Source organism: Pristiophorus japonicus, chromosome 3, assembly GCF_044704955.1.
Source record: "Pristiophorus japonicus isolate sPriJap1 chromosome 3, sPriJap1.hap1, whole genome shotgun sequence".
Classification (NCBI taxonomy): Eukaryota; Metazoa; Chordata; class Chondrichthyes; family Pristiophoridae; genus Pristiophorus; species Pristiophorus japonicus.
The window spans coordinates 328,523,635-328,543,040 of record NC_091979.1 but is presented as its reverse complement, the minus strand read 5'-3'; the positions used below and the strand labels follow the sequence as shown (position 1 = coordinate 328,543,040).

At 43.5% G+C, this 19,406-nt stretch overlaps 4 non-coding genes across 4 annotated transcripts; all 4 read right to left on the bottom strand.

Annotated features, from left to right (window-relative positions):
- Positions 1-417: 417 nt before the first annotated feature.
- On the bottom strand, positions 418-490 carry trnav-cac (transfer RNA valine (anticodon CAC)). The gene has a single exon. It is a non-coding gene; the product is annotated as a tRNA-Val (tRNA).
- A 2,673-nt stretch (positions 491-3,163) lies between these two features.
- trnav-aac (transfer RNA valine (anticodon AAC)) lies at positions 3,164-3,236 on the bottom strand. The gene has a single exon. It is a non-coding gene; the product is annotated as a tRNA-Val (tRNA).
- Positions 3,237-5,909: 2,673 nt separating this feature from the next.
- trnav-cac (transfer RNA valine (anticodon CAC)) lies at positions 5,910-5,982 on the bottom strand. Its single transcript has one exon. It is a non-coding gene; the product is annotated as a tRNA-Val (tRNA).
- A 7,601-nt stretch (positions 5,983-13,583) lies between these two features.
- On the bottom strand, positions 13,584-13,656 carry trnav-aac (transfer RNA valine (anticodon AAC)). The gene has a single exon. It is a non-coding gene; the product is annotated as a tRNA-Val (tRNA).
- Positions 13,657-19,406: the final 5,750 nt, after the last annotated feature.

Here is a 19,406-nt window from a genome sequence, read left to right as displayed (position 1 = left end):
TGATGCTGCATTCTCCGCTTTCCGCCGGCAGCGGCTGATTGGAGAGTGTGGGAGCGGAAGTTAGGGCTTGTCCCGCCCTCACTCATTCTGGAGCTGTGGAAGAGCGATTAGTCGATGGGTTTGTTTGTGGCTTTAATTTTCTGTTGTGAAGCTTGGTGGCGTGGCAGGATCCTTTAAGAAAAGCTCACAGCTGACCAGAATGCACGGAATGTGCAGCTTTGAGATATGGTTTCTCCATCGTCAGGGATGGAAACGGGAGGGAGTGAGAGACACTGTGAAGAATTTAAGTGTGAACAGAACTGCAGAGAGAAATCAGCAAATGGACCAGCATCGTGAGACACTGCACTCTGTTAATATTGAACCACGAATATGAATGATTTAATTTTAGCTAATCATTAATTGAACACGTTTGCATAATGTTTCCGCCCGGTTTCGAACTGGGGACCTTTCGCGTGTGATGCGAACGTGATAACCACTACACTACGGAAATGCTGTGGCAGCAGCATTGTTGGGAACATAACCAGAGCTTTAACCTCAACAGCTGGACTACACTTATGGAGCTTGTGTCACGAGAATAGAATGACGGTGCGAAATTTAGCAAGGTTGTGAGTGTGGCAGGAATTGATCCGGTGTTTCTCTGCCTTTATACAGAGGAACAGGAGTGGCCATTCCTCAGCAAGTGGTTAAAATCTGGAATACACTGCTCTAAAGGGCGGTGGAGTCAGACTCATTCTTATCTTTCAAAACGAGTTGGATAATTATCCGAATGAAAAAAATTGCACAGCTGTGTGTAAATGACAGGGGAGTGAGACTTGTTGAGAGTTGGCATGGGCTCGACGGGCTGCAACCATTCCCTTATTCTTTGATTGTATAAGTTAGTGGCACATTTAATAGTGTGCATGTCAGCAGAATATCGAAAGGGACATGGATTCAGTCGGCACAACGAGAGGCATCTGATTCAGAAGATTTGGGTGCACTAAAATTCGGGTTTAATGACTTTAAAAGCATCATTTTTGTTTTGTGAAGATTCGGTCATAAAAATGCTTGGGAAAAGAATTTTTTGCTGAAAAGGGCTCAGCACTTCATCTTCTTTTTGGCTGTTAGGGTCACACTTCTTTTCGATGGTATTCTTCCAGAATGTATATTTTCTTTGCTGTTTCACAATAACCAGTCCCTTGCACTACAGTCTATCTCACTGTTTCCAACGTCCCATGTACATGTTACCTGCAAGGAACATTTTGAAGCAGACTTCTAAAGCACACTGTCCAAAATGGTTTATGGATTCAGAGGTAAAGTGCAGAGCACAGATAAGTTATTCAATTAAGGGCTCTCCTTCAGTTAACATTTCTTTAGTTGTGCAAATGAAGATCATCAGTCAATTAATGATGTTTTCCCATGAAGGCAGGATAACATTTAATGATTATGCATTTTCTAAGTAAAAGCCCATGTGATTCAGGGCGAAGTGGCAAATTGGATCCAAATTTGGCTCAGAGGCAGGAAGCAAAGGGTAATGTTTGATGGGTGTTTTTGTGACTGGAAGGATGTTTCCAGTGGGGTTCCACAGTTTTCAGTGCCAGATCCATTGCTTTTTATGGTATTTATCAATGATCTAAACTTGAATATAGGTGTTATGATTACGAAGTTTTCAGGTGTTATTAAAATAGGCAGTGGGTTGATAATGAAGAAGAAAGCTGGAGACTCCAGGAAGATATCAATCAACAGATAAGGGGGTAGAGCAGTGGCAAATGGAATTTAATCCAGAGATGTTAGTGATAGCGCATTTGTGGAGGGCTAACAAGGAAAGGGAATACACATCAACTGTTATGACATTGAGAAGTGTAGAGGAACAAAGGTAACTGGCATTGCTTGTCCACAGATCCCTGAAGGTAGCTGGCCAGTTGGAAAAGTTGGTTAAGAAGTCATATGGAATGGTAGCATTTATTGGCAGAAGCAAGGAACAGAACAGCAAGTGGGTTATGCTAGAACTGTATAAAATTCTGGTTAGGCCACAGCTGGAGTACTGCGTGCAGTTCTAGTCACCGCATTGAAGGAAGTACGTGAATACGCTGGAGAGGGTACAGAGGAGCTTTACGTAGTTGTTGCCGGGAGTGGTGCAACTTTGCTATGAGGACAGATTGGATAGGATGGGTTTGTTTTCCTTGGAACAGAGGAGGCTGATGGGCGACAGTATTGAGGTGTATAAAAATAGGAGGGGCCTAGATATTGTTGTTTAAAAGGGTCTATTTCACATAGCGGAGTGGTCAACAACCAGGCTGCATAATTTAAAAGTAATTAGTGTAAGGGTTAAAGGGGATTTGAAGTGAACATTCTGCATGCAGATGATTGTGGGGGTCTCAAACTCACTGCCTGAAAGTGTGGTGCAGGCAGAAACCCTCACCACATTTAACAAGTTCTTAGATGTGCACATGAAATGCAATAAGGTGCAGGGGGACACACCTAAAACTGGGCATTTGTTGGCCGGTGCAGATACGATGGGCTTAAATGACTCCTTCCATGCTGTAAACCTCTATGATTATATAATTATCGGTTAGGATTACTTTCATGATGCAAAACGTGGCAATCAGATAATTAATGGTGTTTCCAGTGAAGAAGTGTTCGTGCAAGCTGGGGCTCGAACTCAGGAAGGTGAGATGAAGCATCTTATGAGGCTGCTGTTCGGTGTACGGGGAGCGTTGTCTCGAACGGTGGCATTTTGCAGCCCAATGAAGGGCGGTAAACCGCTGTTTGATGCTGCATTTTCCGCTTTCCGCCGGCAGCGGCTGATTGGAGAGTGTTGGAGCGGAAGTTAGGGCTTGTCCCGCTCTCACTCACTCTGGAGCTGGGGAATAGTGATTAGTCGATGGGTTTGTTTGTGGCTTTAATTTTCTGTTGTGAAGCGTGGCGGCATGGCAGGATCCTTTAATAATCTCTCACAGCTGACCTGAATGCACGGAATGTGCAGCTTTGAGATATGGTTTCTCCAGCGTCAGGGCTGGAAACGGGAGGAAGTGACAGACACTGTGTAGAATTTGAGAGTGCACAGAACTGCAGAGAGAAATCAGCAAATGGAACAGCATCGTGAGACACTGCACTCTGTTAATATTGAACCACTAATATGAATGATTTAATTTTATCTAATCATTAATTGAACACGTTTGCATAATGTTTCCGCCCGGTTTCGAACCGGGAATCTTGCTCGTGTTAGGCGAATGTGATAACCACTACACTACGGAAACGCTGTGGCAGAAAGACAGTGGGGAACATAACCAGAGCTTTAACCTCAACAGCTGGACTACACTTCTGGAGCTTGTGTCACGAGAATAGAATGACGGTGCTATATTTAGCAAGGTTGTGAGTGTGGCAGGAATTGATCCCGTGTTTCTCTGCCTTTTTCCATAGGAACAGGAGTGGCCATTCCTCAGCAAGTGGTTAGAATCTGGAATACACTGCTCTAAAGGGCGGTGGAGTCAGACTCAATCTTATCTTTCAAAACGGAGTTGGATTAGTATCCGAATGAAAAAAATTGCACAGCTGTGGGTAAATGACAGGGGAGTGAGACTTGTTGAGAGTTGGCATGGGCTCGACGGGCTGCAACCATTCCCTTATTCTTTGATTCTATAAGTTAGTGGCACATTTAATTGTGTGCATGTCTGCAGAATATTGAAAGGGACATGGATTCAGTCGGCACAACGAGAGGCATCTGATTCAGAAGATTCGGGTGCACGAAAATTCGGGTTTAATGACTTTAAAAGCATCATTTTTGTTTTGTGAAGATTCGGACAGAGAAGTGTTTCGGAAAAGAATTTTTTGCTGAAAAGGGCTCAGCACTTCATCTTCTTTTTGGCTGTTAGGTCAACACTTCTTTTCGATGGTATTCTTCGAGGTGGATATTTTCTTTGCTGTTTCACAATAACCAATCCCTTGCACTACAGTCTATCTCACTGTTTCCAACGTCCCATGTAAATGTTACCAGCAAGGAACATTTTGAAACAGACTTCTAAAGCACAGTGTCCAAAATGGTTTATGGATTCAGAGGTAAAGTGCAGAGCACAGATAAGTTATTCAATTAAGGACTCTCCTTCAGTTAACATTTCTTTAGTTGTGCAAATGAAGATCATCAGTCAATTAATGATGTTTTCCCATGAAGGCAGGATAACATTTAATGATTATGCATTTTCTAAGTAAAAGCCCATGTGATTCAGGGCGAAGTGGCAAATTGGATCCAAATTTGGCTCAGAGGCAGGAAGCAAAGGGTAATGTTTGATGGGTGTTTTTGTGACTGGAAGGATGTTTCCAGTGGGGTTCCACAGTTTTCAGTGCCAGATCCATTGCTTTTATGGTATTTATCAATGATCTAAACTTGAATATAGGTGTTATGATTACGAAGTTTTCAGGTGTTATTAAAATAGGCAGTGTGGTTTATAATGAAGAAGAAAGCTGGAGACTCCAGGAAGATATCAATCAACTGATAAGGGGTTAGAGCAGTGGCAAATGGAATTTAATCCAGAGATGTGAGAGATCACGCATTTGTGGAGGGCTAACAAGGAAAGGGAATACAATTCAACTGGTATGACATTGAGAAGTGTAGAGGAACAAAGATAACTGGGATTGCTTGTCCACAGAACCCTGAAGGTAGCTGGCCAGTTGGAAAAGTTGGTTAAGAAGTCATATGGAATGGTTGCATTTATTGGCAGAAGCAAGGAACAGAACAGCAAGTGGGTTATGCTAGAACTGTATAAAATTCTGGTTAGGCCACAGCTGGAGTACTGCGTGCAGTTCTGTTCACCGCATTGAAGGAAGAACGTGAATACGCTGGAGAGGGTACAGAGGAGATTTACGTAGATGTTGCCGGGAGTGGAGCAACTTTGCTATGAGGACAGATTGGACAGGATGGGTTTGTTTTCCTTGGAACACAGGAGGCTAATGGGCGACAGCATTGAGGTGTATAAAAATAGGAGGGGCCTAGATATTGTTGATTAAAAGGGTCTATTTCACATAGTGGAGTGGTCAACAACCAGGCTGCATAATTTCAAAGTAATTAGTGTAAGGGTTAAAGGGGATTTGAAGTGAACATTCTGCAAGCAGATGTTTGTCGGGGTCTCAAACTCACTGCCTGAAAGTGTGGTGCAGGCAGAAACCCTCACCACATTTAACAAGTTCTTAGATGTGCACATTAAATGCAATAAGTTGAATGGGTACTCACCTAAAACTGGGCATTTGTTGGCCGGTGCAGATACGATGGGCTTAAATGACTCCTTCCATGCTGTAAACATCTATGATTATATAATTATCGGTTAAGATTACTTTCATGATGCAAAACGTGGCAATCAGATAATTAATGGTGTTTCCAGTGAAGAAGTGTTCGTGCAAGCTGGGGCTCGAACTCAGGAAGTTGAGATGAAGCATCTTATGAGGCTGCTGTTTGGTGTACGGGGAGCGTTGTCTCGGACGGTCGCATTTTGCAGCCCAGTGAAGGGTGGTAAACCGCTGTTTAATGTTGCATTCTCCGCTCTCCACCGGCAGCCACTGATTGGAGAGTGTGGGAGCGGAAGTTAGGGCTTGTCCCGCCCTCACTCACTCTGGAGCTGGGGAAGAGCGATTAGTCGATGGGTTTGTTTGTGGCTTTAATTTTCTGTTGTGAAGCGTGGTGGCGTGGCAGGATCCTTTAATAATCTGTCACAGCTGACCTGAATGCACGGAATGTGCAGCTTTGAGATATGGTTTCTCCAGCGTCAGGGCTGGAAACGGGAGGGAGTGAGAGACACTGTGCAGAATTTGAGTGTGTACAGAACTGCAGAGAGAAATCAGCAAATGGAACAGCATCGTGAGACACTGCACTCTGTTATTATTGAACCACTAATATGAATGATTTAATTTTATCTAATCATAAATTGAACACGTTTGCATAATGTTTCCACCCGGTTTCGAACCGGGGACCTTTCACGTGTGAGGCGAACGTGATAACCACTACACTACGGAAACGCTGTGGCAGTAACACCGTGGGGAACATAACCAGAGCTTTAACCTCAACAGCTGGACTACACTTTTGGAGCTTGTGGCACGATAATAGAATGACGGTGCTATATTTAGCAAGGTTGTGAGTGTGGCAGGAATTGATCGCGTGTTTCTCTGCCTTTATACATGGGAACAGGAGTGGTCATTCCTCAGCAAGTGGTTAGAATCTGGAATACACTGCTCTAAAGGGCGGTGGAGTCAGACTCAATCTTATCTTTCAAACCGAGTTGGATAAGTATCCTGATGAAAGAAATTGCACAGCTTTGGGTAAATGACAGGGGAGTGAGACTTGTTGAGAGTTGGCATGGGCTCGACGGGCTGCAACCATTCCCTTATTCTTTGATTCTATAAGTTGTGGCACATTTAATAGTGTGCATGTCAGCAGAATATTGAAAGGGACATGGATTCAGTCGGCACAACGAGAGGCATCTAATTCAGAAGATTCGGGTGCACGAAAATTCGGGTTTAATGACTTTAAAAGCATAATTTTTGTTTTGTGAAGATTCGGTCAGAGAAATGTTTGGGAAAAGCATTTTTTGCTGAAAAGGGCTCAGCACTTCATCTTCTTTTTGGCTGTTAGTGCCACACTTCTTTTCGATGGTATTCTTCCAGAATGTATATTTTCTTTGCTGTTTCACAATAACCAGTCCCTTGCACTAAAGTCTATCTCATTGTTTCCAACGTCCCATGTACATGTTACCAGCAAGGAACATTTTGAAACAGACTTCTAAAGCACAGTGTCCAAAATGGTTTATGGATTCAGAGGTAAAGTGCAGAGCACAGATAACTTATTCAATTAAGGACTCTCCTTCAGTTAACATTTCTTTAGTTGTGCAAATGAAGATCATCAGTCAATTAATGATGTTTTCCCATGAAGGCAGGATAACATTTAATGATTATGCATTTTCTAAGTAAAAGCCCATGTGATTCAGGGCGAAGTGGCAAATTGGATCCAAATTTGGCTCAGAAGCAGGAAGCAAAGGCTAATGTTTGATGGGTGTTTTTGTGACTGGAAGGATGTTTCCAGTGGGGTTCCACAGTTTTCAGTGCCAGATCCATTGCTTTTTATGGTATTTATCAATGATCTAAACTTGAATATAGGTGTTATGATTCCGAAGTTTTCAGGTGTTATTAAAATAGGCAGTGTGGTTGATAATGAAGAAGAAAGCTGGAGACTCCAGGAAGATAACAATCAACTGATAAGGTGGTAGAGCAGTGGAAAATGAGAGATCGCGCATTTGTGGAGGGCTAACAAGGAAAGGGAATACACATCAACTGGTATGACATTGAGAAGTGTAGAGGAACAAAGGTAACTGGGATTGCTTATCCACAGATCCCTGAAGGTATCTGGCCAGTTGGAAAAGTTGGTGAAGAAGTCATATGGAATGGTTGCATTTATTGGCAGAAGCAAGGAACAGAACAGCAAGTGGGTTATGCTAGAACTGTATAAAATTCTGGTTAGGCCACAGCTGGAGTACTGCGTGCAGTTCTGGTCGCCGCATTGAAGGAAGAACGTGAATACGCTGGAGAGGGTACAGAGGAGATTTACGTAGATGTTGCCGGGAGTGGAGCAACTTTGCTATGAGGACAGATTGGATAGGATGGGTTTGTTTTCCTTGGAACAGAGGAGGCTGATGGGCGACAGCATTGAGGTGTATAAAAATAGGAGGGGCCTAGATATTGTTGATTAAAAGGGTCTATTTCACATAGTGGAGTGGTCAACAACCAGGCTGCATAATTTAAAAGTAATTAGTGTCAGGGTTAAAGGGGATTTGAAGTGAACATTCTGCAAGCAGATGTTTGTGGGGGTCTCAAACTCACTGCCTGAAAGTGTGGTGCAGGCAGAAACCCTCACCACATTTAACCAGTTCTGAGATGTGCACATGAAATGCAATAAGGTGCGGGGGTACACACCTAAAACTGTGCATTTGTTGGCCGGTGCAGATACGATGGGCTTAAATGACTCCTTCCATGCTGTAAACCTCTATGATTATATAGTTATCGGTTAGGATTACTTTCATGATGCAAAACGTGGCAATCAGATAATTAATGGTGTTTCCAGTGAAGAAGTGTTCGTGCAAGCTGGGGCTCGAACTCAGGAAGCTGAGATGAAGCATCTTATGAGGCTGCTGTTCGGTGTACGGGGAGCGTTCTCTCCAACGGTGGCATTTTGCAGCCCAGTGAAGACCGGTAAACCGCTGTTTGATGCTGCATTCTCCGCTTTCCGCCGGCAGCGGCTGATTGGAGAGTGTGGGAGCGGAAGTTAGGGCTTGTCCCGCCCTCACTCACTCTGGAGCTGGGAAAGAGCGATTAGTCGATGGGTTTGTTTGTGGCTTTAATTTTCTGTTGTGAAGCGTGGTGGCGTGGCAGGATCCTTTAATAATCTCTCACAGCTGACCTGAATGCACGGAATGTGCAGCTTTGAGATATGGTTTCTCCAGCGTCAGGGCTGGAAACGGGAGGGAGTGAGAGACACTGTGTCGAATTTGAGTGTGAACAGAACTGTCGAGAGAATTCAGCAAATGGAACAGCATCGTGAGACACTGCACTCTGTTAACATTGAACCACTAATATGAATGATTTAATTTTATCTTATCATTAATTGAACACGTTTGCATAATGTTTCCACCCGGTTTCGAATGTGATGCGAACGTGACAACCACTACACGACGGAAACGCTGTGCCATTAACATGTTTGGGAACATAACCAGAGCTTTAACCTCAACAGCTGGACGACACTTCTGGAGCTTGTGTCACGAGAATAGAATGACGGTGCTATATTTAGCAAGGTTGTGAGTGTGGCAGGAATTGATCCCGTGTTTCTCTGCCTTTATACATAGGAACAGGAGTGGCCATTCCTCAGAAAGTGGTTAGAATCTGGAATACACTGCTCTAAAGGGCGGTGGAGTCAGACTCAATCTTATCTTTCAAAACGGAGTTGGATAAGTATCCGAATGAAACAAATTGCACAGCTGTGGGTAAATGACAGGGGAGTGAGACTTGTTGAGAGTTGGCATGGGCTCGACGGGCTGCAACCATTCCCTTATTCTTTGATTCTATAAGTTAGTGGAACATTTAATAGTGTGCATGTCAGCAGAATATTGAAAGGGACATGGATTCAGTCGGCACAACGACAGGTATCTGATTCAGAAGATTCGGGTGCACTAAAATTCGGGTTTAATGACTTTAAAAGCATCATTTTTGTTTTGTGAAGATTCGGTCAGAGAAATGTTTGGGAAAATAATTTTTTGCTGAAAAGGGCTCAGCACTTCATCTTCTTTTTGGCTGTTAGGGCCACACTTCTTTTTGATGGTATTCTTCCTGAATGTATATTTGCTTTGCTGTTTCACAATAACCGGTCCCTTGCACTACAGTCTCTCTCACTGTTTCCAACGTCCCATGTACATGTTACCAGCAAGCAACATTTTGAAGCAGACTTCTAAAGCACAGTGTCCAAAATGGTTTATGGATTCAGAGGTAAAGTGCAGAGCACAGATAAGTTATTCAATTAAGGACTCTCCTTCAGTTAACATTTCTTTAGTTATGCAAATGAAGATCATCAGTCAATTAATGATGTTTTCCCATGAAGGCAGGATAACATTTAATGATTATGCATTTTCTAAGTAAAAGCCCATGTGATTCAGGGCGAAGTGGCAAATTGGATCCAAATTTGGCTCAGAGGCAGGAAGCAAAGGGTAATGTTTGATGGGTGTTTTTGTGACCGCATTGAAGGAAGAACGTGAATACGCTGGAGAGGGTACAGAGGAGATTTACGTAGATGTTGCCGGGAGTGGAGCAACTTTGCTATGAGGACAGATTGGATAGGATGGGTTTGTTTTCCTTGGAACAGAGGAGGCTGATGGGCGACAGCATTGAGGTGTATAAAAATAGGAGGGGCCTAGATATTGTTGATTAAAAGGGTCTATTTCACAGAGTGGAGTGGTCAACAACCAGGCTGCATAATTTAAAAGTAATTAGTGTCAGGGTTAAAGGGGATTTGAAGTGAACATTCTGCAAGCAGATGTTTGTGGGGGTCTCAAACTCACTGCCTGAAAGTGTGGTGCAGGCAGAAACCCTCACCACATTTAACAAGTTCTTAGATGTGCACATGAAATGCAATAAGGTGCGGGGGTACACACCTAAAACTGTGCATTTGTTGGCCGGTGCAGATACGATGGGCTTAAATAACTCCTTCCATGCTGTAAACCTCTATGATTATATAGTTATCGGTTAGGATTACTTTCATGATGCAAAACGTGGCAATCAGATAATTAATGGTGTTTCCAGTGAAGAAGTGTTCGTGCAAGCTGGGGCTCGAACTCAGGAAGCTGAGATGAAGCATCTTATGAGGCTGCTGTTCGGTGTACGGGGAGCGTTCTCTCCAACGGTGGCATTTTGCAGCCCAGTGAAGACCGGGAAACCGCTGTTTGATGCTGCATTCTCCGCTTTCCGCCGGCAGCGGCTGATTGGAGAGTGTGGGAGCGGAAGTTAGGGCTTGTCCCGCCCTCACTCACTCTGGAGCTGGGGAAGAGCGATTAGTCGATGGGTTTGTTTGTGGCTTTAATTTTCTGTTGTGAAGCGTGGTGGCGTGGCAGGATCCTTTAATAATCTCTCACAGCTGACCTGAATGCACGGAATGTGCAGCTTTGAGATATGGTTTCTCCAGCGTCAGGGCTGGAAACGGGAGGGAGTGAGAAACACTGTGTCGAATTTGAGTGTGAACAGAACTGTCGAGAGAATTCAGCAAATGGAACAGCATCGTGAGACACTGCACTCTGTTAACATTGAACCACTAATATGAATGATTTAATTTTATCTTATCATTAATTGAACACGTTTGCATAATGTTTCCACCCGGTTTCGAATGTGATGCGAACGTGACAACCACGACACGACGGAAACGCTGTGCCATTAACATGGTTGGGAACATAACCAGAGCTTTAACCTCAACAGCTGGACGACACTTCTGGAGCTTGTGTCACGAGAATAGAATGACGGTGCTATATTTAGCAAGGTTGTGAGTGTGGCAGGAATTGATCCCGTGTTTCTCTGCCTTTATACATAGGAACAGGAGTGGCCATTCCTCAGAAAGTGGTTAGAATCTGGAATACACTGCTCTAAAGGGCGGTGGAGTCAGACTCAATCTTATCTTTCAAAACGGAGTTGGATAAGTATCCGAATGAAACAAATTGCACAGCTGTGGGTAAATGACAGGGGAGTGAGACTTGTTGAGAGTTGGCATGGGCTCGACGGGCTGCAACCATTCCCTTATTCTTTGATTCTATAAGTTAGTGGAACATTTAATAGTGTGCATGTCAGCAGAATATTGAAAGGGACATGGATTCAGTCGGCACAACGACAGGTATCTGATTCAGAAGATTCGGGTGCACTAAAATTCGGGTTTAATGACTTTAAAAGCATCATTTTTGTTTTGTGAAGATTCGGTCAGAGAAATGTTTGGGAAAATAATTTTTTGCTGAAAAGGGCTCAGCACTTCATCTTCTTTTTGGCTGTTAGGGCCACACTTCTTTTTGATGGTATTCTTCCTGAATGTATATTTGCTTTGCTGTTTCACAATAACCGGTCCCTTGCACTACAGTCTCTCTCACTGTTTCCAACGTCCCATGTACATGTTACCAGCAAGGAACATTTTGAAGCAGACTTCTAAAGCACAGTGTCCAAAATGGTTTATGGATTCAGAGGTAAAGTGCAGAGCACAGATAAGTTATTCAATTAAGGACTCTCCTTCAGTTAACATTTCTTTAGTTATGCAAATGAAGATCATCAGTCAATTAATGATGTTTTCCCATGAAGGCAGGATAACATTTAATGATTATGCATTTTCTAAGTAAAAGCCCATGTGATTCAGGGCGAAGTGGCAAATTGGATCCAAATTTGGCTCAGAGGCAGGAAGCAAAGGGTAATGTTTGATGGGTGTTTTTGTGACTGGAAGGATGTTTCCAGTGGGGTTCCACAGTTTTCAGTGCCAGATCCATTGCTTTTTATGGTATTTATCAATGATCTAAACTTGAATATAGGTGTTATGATTACGAAGTTTTCAGGTGTTATTAAAATAGGCAGTGTGGTTGATAATGAAGAAGAAAGCTGGAGACTCCAGGAAGATATCAATCAACTGATAAGAGGGTAGGGTAGTAGCAAATGGAATTTAATCCAGATATGTGAGAGATCGCGCATTTGTGGAGGGCTAACAAGGAAAGGGAATACACATCAACTGGTATGACATTGAGAAGTGTAGAGGAACAAAGGTAACTGGGATTGCTTGTCCACAGATCCCTGAAGGTAGCTGGCCAGTTGGAAAAGTTGGTTAAGAAGTCATATGGAATGGGTGGCAGAAGCAAGGAACAGAACAGCAAGTGGGTTATGCTAGAACTGTATAAAATTCTGGTTAGGCCACAGCTGGAGTACTGCGTGCAGTTCTAGTCACCGCATTGAAGGAAGGACGTGAATACGCTGGAGAGGGTACAGAGGAGATTTACGTAGATGTTGCCGGGAGTGGAGCAACTTTGCTATGAGGACAGATTGGATTGGATGGGTTTGTTTTCCTTGGAACAGAGGAGACTGATGGGCGACAGCATTGAGGTTTATAAAAATAGGAGGGGCCTAGGTATTGTCGATTGAAAGGTTCTATTTCACAGAGTGGAGTGGTCAACAACCAGGCTGCATAATTTAAAAGTAATTAGTGTAAGGGTTAAAGGGGATTTGAAGTGAACATTCTGCATGCAGATGTTTGTGAGGGTCTCAAACTCACTGCCTGAAAGCGTGGTGCAGGCAGAAACCATCACCACATTTAACAAGTTCTTAGATGTGCACATGAAATGCAATAAGGTGCAGGGGTACACGCCTCAAACTGGGCATTTGTTGGCCGGTGCAGATACGATGGGCTTAAATGACTCCTTCCAAGCTGTAAACCTCTATGATTAGAAATTATCGGTTAGGATTACTTTCATGATGCAAAACGTGGCAATCAGATAATTAATGGTGTATCCAGTGAAGAAGTGTTCGTGCAAGACTGGGGCTCGAACTCAGGAAGCTGAGATGAAGCATCTTATGAGGCTGCTGTTCGGTGCACGGGGAGCGTTGTCTCGAACTGTGGCATTTTGCAGCCCAATGAAGGGCGGTAAACCGCTGTTTGATGCTGCATTTTCCGCTTTCCGCCGGCAGCGGCTGATTGGAGAGTGTTGGAGCGGAAGTTAGGGCTTGTCCCGCCCTCACTCACTCTGGAGCTGGGGAATAGCGATTAGTCGATGGGTTTGTTTGTGGCTTGAATTTTCTGTTGTGAAGCGTGGCGGCATGGCAGGATCCTTTAATAATCTCTCACAGCTGACCTGAATGCACGGAATGTGCAGCTTTGAGATATGGTTTCTCCAGCGTCAGGGCTGGAAACGGGAGGGAGTGAGAGACACTGTGTAGAATTTGAGAGTGTACAGAACTGTAGAGAGAAATCAGCAAATGGAAACGCATCGTGAGCTACTGTACTCTGTTAATATTGAGCCACTAATATGAATGATTTAATTTTATCTAATCATTAATTGAACACGTTTGCATAATGTTTCCGCCCGGTTTCGAACCGGGCACCTTGCGCATGTTAGGCGAACGTGATAACCACTACACTACGGAAACGCCGCTGTAGTAACACCGTGGGGAACATAACCAGAGCTTTAACCTCAACAGCTGGACTACACTTCTGGAGCTTGTGTCACGAGAATAGAATGACGGTTCTATATTTAGCAAGGTTGTGAGTGTGGCAGGAATTGATCCCGTGTTTCTCTGCCTTTATACATAGGAACAGGAGTGGCCATTCCTCAGCAAGTGGTTAGAATCTGGAATACACTGCTCTAAAGGTCGGTGGAGTCAGACTCAATCTTATCTTTCAAAACGGAGTTGGATAAGTATCCGAATGAAACAAATTGCACAGCTGTGGGTAAATGACAGGGGAGTGAGACTTGTTGAGAGTTGGCATGGGCTCGACGGGCTGCAACCATTCCCTTATTCTTTGATTCTATAAGTTAGTGGAACATTTAATAGTGTGCATGTCAGCAGAATATTGAAAGGGACATGGATTCAGTCGGCACAACGACAGGTATCTGATTCAGAAGATTCGGGTGCACTAAAATTCGGGTTTAATGACTTTAAAAGCATCATTTTTGTTTTGTGAAGATTCGGTCAGAGAAATGTTTGGGAAAATAATTTTTTGCTGAAAAGGGCTCAGCACTTCATCTTCTTTTTGGCTGTTAGGGCCACACTTATTTGCGATGGTATTCTTCCTGAATGTATATTTGCTTTGCTGTTTCAAAATAACCGGTCCTTTACTCTACAGTCTCTCGCACTGTTTCCAACGTCTCATGTACATGTTGCCAGCAATGAACATTTTGAAGCACACTTCTAAAGCACAGTGTCCAAAATGGTTTATGGATTCAGAGGTAAAGTGCAGAGCACAGATAAGTTATTCAATTAAGGACTCTCCTTCAGTTAACATTTCTTTAGTTGTGCAAATGAAGATCATCAGTCAATTAATGATGTTTTCCCATGAAGGCAGGATAACATTTAATGATTATGCATTTTCTAAGTAAAAGCCCATGTGTTTCAGGGCAAAGTGGCAAATTGGATCCAAATTTCGCTCAGAGGCAGGAAGCAAAGGGTAATGTTTGATGGATGTTTTTGTGACTGGAAGGATGTTTCCAGTGGGGTTCCACAGTTTTCAGTGCCAGATCCATTGCTTTTTATGGTATTTATCAATGATCTAAAGTTGAATATAGGTGTTATGATTACAAAGTTTTCAGGTGTTATTAAAATAGGCAGTGTGGTTGATAATGAAGAAGAAAGCTGGAGACTCCAGGAAGATATCAATCAACTGATAAGGGGGTAGAGCAGCGGGAAATGTAATTCAATCCAGAGATGTGAGAGATCGTGCATTTGTGGAGGGCTAACAAGGAAAGGGAATACACATCAACTGGTATGACATTGAGAAGTGTAGAGGAACAAAGGTAACTGGGATTGCTTGTCCACAGATCCCTGAAGGTAGCTGGCCAGTTGGAAAGGTTGGTTAAGAAGTCATATGGAATGGTTGCATTTATTGGCAGAAGCAAGGAACAGAACAGCAAGTGGGTTATGCTAGAACTGTATAAAATTCTGGTTAGGCCACAGCTGGAGTACTGCGTGCAGTTCTGGTCACCGCATTGAAGGAAGAACGTGAATACGCTGGAGAGGGTACAGAGGAGATTTACGTAGATGTTGCCGGAGTGGAGCAACTTTGCTATGAGGACAGATTGGATAGGATGGGTTTGTTTTCCTTGGAACAGAGGAGGCTGATCGGCGACAGCATTGAGGTGTATAAAAATAGGAGGGGCCTAGATATTGTTGATTAAAAGGGTCTATTTCACATAGTGGAGTGGTCAACAACCAGGCTGCATAATTTAAAAGTAATTAGTGTCAGGGTTAAAGGGGATTTGAAGTGAACATTCTGCATGCAGATGTTTGTGGGGGTCTCAAACTCACTGCCTGAACGTGTGGTGCAGGCAGAAACCCTCACCACATTTAACAAGTTCTTAGATGTGCACATGAAATGCAATAAGGTGCAGGGCTACACACCTAAAACTGGGCATTTGTTGGCCGGTGCAGATACGATGGGCTTAAATGACTCCTTCCATGCTGTAAACCTCTATGATTATATAATTATCGGTTAGGATTACTTTCATGATGCAAAACGTGGCAATCAGATAATTAATGGTGTTTCCATTGAAGAAGTGTTCGTGCAAGCTGGGGCTCGAACTCAGGAAGCTGAGATGAAGCATCTTATGAGGCTGCTGTTCGGTGTACGGGGAGCGTTGTCTCGAATGGTGGCATTTTGCAGCCCAGTGAAGGGCGGTAAACCGCTGTTTGATGCTGCATTCTCCGTTTTCCGCCGGCAGCGGCTGATTGGAGAGTGTGGGAGCGGAAGTTAGGGCTTGTCCCGCCCTCACTCACTCTGGAGCTGGGGAAGAGCGATGAGTCGATGGGTTTGTTTGTGGCTTTCATTTTCTGTTGTGAAGCGTGGTGGCGTGGCAGGATCCTTTAATAATCTCTCACAAGTGACCTGAATGCACGGAATGTGCAGCTTTGAGATATGGTTTCTCCAGCGTCAGGGCTGGAAACGGGAGGGAGTGAGAAACACTGTGTAGAATTTGAGTGTGGACAGAACTGTAGAGAGAAATCAGCAAATGGAACACCATCGTGAGACACTGCACTCTGTTAATATTGAACCACTAATATGAATGATTTAATTTTATCGAATCATTAATTGAACACGTTTGCATAATGTTTCCACCCGGTTTCGAATGTGAGGCGAACGTGACAACGACGACACTACGGAAACGCTGTGCCATTAACATGGTTGGGAACATAACCAGAGCTTCAACCTCAACAGCTGGACTACACTTCTGGAGCTTGTGTCACGAGAATAGAATGGCGGTGCTATATTTAGCAAGGTTGTGAGTGTGGCAGGCATTGATCCCGTGTTTCTCTGCCTTTATACATAGGAACAGGAGTGGCCATTCCTCAGCAAGTGGTTAGAATCTGGAATACACTGCTCTAAAGGGCGGTGGAGTCAGACTCAATCTTATCTTTCAAAACGGAGTTGGATAAGTATCCGAATGAAACAAATTGCACAGCTGTGGGTAAATGACAGGGGTGAGACTTGTTGAGATTTGGCATGGGCTCGACGGGCTGCAACCATTCCCTTATTCTTTGATTCTATAAGTTAGTGGAACATTTAATAGTGTGCATGTCAGCAGAATATTGAAAGGGACATGGATTCAGTCGGCACAACGACAGGTATCTGATTCAGAAGATTCGGGTGCACTAAAATTCGGGTTTAATGACTTTAAAAGCATCATTTTTGTTTTGTGAAGATTCGGTCAGAGAAATGTTTGGGAAAATAATTTTTTGCTGAAAAGGGCTCAGCACTTCATCTTCTTTTTGGCTGTTAGGGCCACACTTCTTTTCGATGGTATTCTTCCTGAATGTATATTTGCTTTTCTGTTTCACAATAAACGGTCCCTTGCACTACAGTCTCTCTCACTGTTTCCAACGTCCCATGTACATGTTACCAGCAAGGAACATTTTGAAGCAGACTTCTAAAGCACAGTGTCCAAAATGGTTTATGGATTCAGAGGTAAAGTGCAGAGCACAGATAAGTTATTCAATTAAGGACTCTCCTTCAGTTAACATTTCTTTAGTTGTGCAAATGAAGATCATCAGTCAATTAATGATGTTTTCCCATGAAGGCAGGATAACATTTAATGATTATGCATTTTCTAAGTAAAAGCCCATGTGATTCAGGGCGAAGTGGCAAATTGGATCCAAATTTGGCTCAGAGGCAGGAAGCAAAGGGTAATGTTTGATGGGTGTTTTTGTGACTGGAAGGATGTTTCCAGTGGGGTTCCACAGTTTTCAGTGCCAGATCCATTGCTTTTTATGGTATTTATCAATGATCTAAACTTGAATATAGGTGTTATGATTACGAAGTTTTCAGGTGTTATTAAAATAGGCAGTGTGGTTGATAATGAAGAAGAAAGCTGGAGACTCCAGGAAGCTTTCAATCAACTGATAAGAGGGTAGAGCAGTAGCAAATGGAATTTAATCCAGAGATGTGAGAGATCGCGCATTTGTGGAGGGCTAACAAGGAAAGGGAATACACATCATCTGGTATGACATTGAGAAGTGTAGAGGAACAAAGGTAACTGGGATTGCTTGTCCACAGATCCCTGAAGGTAGCTGGCCAGTTGGAAAAGTTGGTTAAGAAGTCATATGGAATGGTTGCATTTATTGGCAGAAGCAAGGAAGAGAACAGCAAGTGGGTTATGCTAGAACTGTATAAAATTCTGGTGAGGCCACAGCTGGAGTACTGCGTGCAGTTCTGGTCACCGCATTGAAGGAAGAACGTGAATACGCTGGAGAGGGTACAGAGGAGATTTATGTAGATGTTGCCGGGAATGGAGCAACTTTGCTATGAGGACAGATTGGATAGGATGGGTTTGTTTTCCTTGGAACAGAGGAGGCTGATGGGCGACAGCATTGAGGTGTATATAAATAGGAGGGGCCTAGATATTGTTGATTAAAAGGGTCTATTTCACATAGTGGAGTGGTCAACAACCAGGCTGCATAATTTAAAAGTAATTACTGTAAGGGTTAAAGGGGATTTGAAGTGAACATTCTGCAAGCAGATGTTTGTGGGGGTCTCAAACTCACTGACTGAAAGTGTGGTGCAGGCAGAAACCCTCACCACATTTAACAAGTTCTTAGATGTGCACATGAAATGCAACAAGGTGCAGGGGTACACACCTAAAACTGTGCATTTGTTGGCCGGTGCAGATACGATGGGCTTAAATGACTCCTTCCATGCTGTAAACCTCTATGATTATATAGTTATCGGTTAGGATTACTTTCATGATGCAAAACGTGGCAATCAGATAATTAATGGTGTTTCCAGTGAAGAAGTGTTCGTGCAAGCTGGGGCTCGAACTCAGGAAGCTGAGATGAAGCATCTTATGAGGCTGCTGTTCGGTGTACGGGGAGCGTTCTCTCCAACGGTGACATTTTGCAGCCCAGTGAAGACCGGTAAACCGCTGTTTGATGCTGCATTCTCCGCTTTCCGCCGGCAGCGGCTGATTGGAGAGTGTGGGAGCGGAAGTTAGGGCTTGTCCCGCCCTCACTCACTCTGGAGCTGGGAAAGAGCGATTAGTCGATGGGTTTGTTTGTGGCTTTAATTTTCTGTTGTGAAGCGTGGTGGCGTGGCAGGATCCTTTAATAATCTCTCACAGCTGACCTGAATGCACGGAATGTGCAGCTTTGAGATATGGTTTCTCCAGCGTCAGGGCTGGAAACGGGAGGGAGTGAGAGACACTGTGTCGAATTTGAGTGTGAACAGAACTGTCGAGAGAATTCAGCAAATGGAACAGCATCGTGAGACACTGCACTCTGTTAACATTGAACCACTAATATGAATGATTTAATTTTATCTGATCATTAATTGAACACGTTTGCATTATGTTTCCACCCGGTTTCGAATGTGATGCGAACGTGACAACCACTACACGACGGAAACGCTGTGCCATTAACATGGTTGGGAACATAACCAGAGCTTTAACCTCAACAGCTGGACGACACTTCTGGAGCTTGTGTCACGAGAATAGAATGACGGTGCTATATTTAGCAAGGTTGTGAGTGTGGCAGGAATTGATCCCGTGTTTCTCTGCCTTTATACATAGGAACAGGAGTGGCCATTCCTCAGAAAGTGGTTAGAATCTGGAATACACTGCTCTAAAGGGCGGTGGAGTCAGACTCAATCTTATCTTTCAAAACGGAGTTGGATAAGTATCCGAATGAAACAAATT